The sequence below is a fragment of the Otolemur garnettii genome, unplaced genomic scaffold (assembly GCF_000181295.1).
Source record: "Otolemur garnettii isolate 467f Iridium unplaced genomic scaffold, OtoGar3 scaffold00064, whole genome shotgun sequence".
Taxonomy (NCBI): domain Eukaryota; kingdom Metazoa; phylum Chordata; class Mammalia; order Primates; family Galagidae; genus Otolemur; species Otolemur garnettii.
This window is the reverse complement of record NW_003852459.1, coordinates 612577-613398: the sequence shown is the minus strand read 5'-3', so window position 1 is coordinate 613398 and position 822 is coordinate 612577. Positions and strand designations below refer to the sequence as shown.

At 33.1% G+C, this 822-nt stretch overlaps 1 protein-coding gene across 1 annotated transcript in view; it reads left to right on the top strand.

Moving 5' to 3' along the window:
- Positions 1 to 822, top strand: part of LOC100949794 (low-density lipoprotein receptor-related protein 1B-like) — a gene marked incomplete at its 3' end in the record, with an annotated part of 1553965 nt that overhangs the window by 990776 nt on the left and 562367 nt on the right. The gene's annotated exons all lie outside the window — the stretch shown is intronic.

Sequence of the window (822 nt, the reverse complement as noted above, 5' to 3'; positions counted from 1 at the left end):
TCCAGAGTCTGCATAGGCCATAAAGTGTTTTTATTTTCTACGTTTTAAGACTCTTATTGCTTTTATAAAGATAATGAATTAGGCTCACTGAAATGTCATACTTATATCAATCTTTTCCCTCTCAGAAAAAGAGATATTTAGGCAATTTCTATCCATTTATCCCATATGGTCGCCTATGAAGAGCTTGACAAACATGCAAACTAGCAAAAGAAAAAAAAAAGAAAGAAAGAAAAAGAAGAAGGAAAAGGAAGGAAGGAAGGAAGGTCGGCTATCAGCCAGTTATTTGAAAGAGAAAGATGCTTTTTCTTAAAAAGGAAGTTAAAAAATCAATCATTCACAGAAAGGAACCAAGTGTCATACCTGGTTGGAAGTCAACTATAATTCTTTGGAGGTGCATCTCTAAGGGATAATAATCATTTATAATGGGATGTGATAATTGGGACCGCTTGAGGCTAAAAATCAGAATTTGTTTTGTTAATTTTTATTTCTTTTCCTTTTATCTATGGAATAATTGACAGCCATTTCTGGTTTAAAAAATTAATGGAAATTATATGAGTATTTTTGATGCATCAAATCTTTAACTTTAATATATCTAAATGTGTTAAAATATTCCCTCCTCCTGGATGGATTTGGAGAATATTCTCCTAAGTGAAGTATCACAGGAATGGAAAGGTAAGTACCATGTGTACACAGTACTTAATTAGAACCAATAGATTAACCACTACCTGCTTAAGTGAAAGAAAAACTCAATTAAATTCAAGTAAGGGGAGAGAGAGAAGGCGTTGAGTAAGTTCCTACCAAAGGGCATACAGCACATGTCCT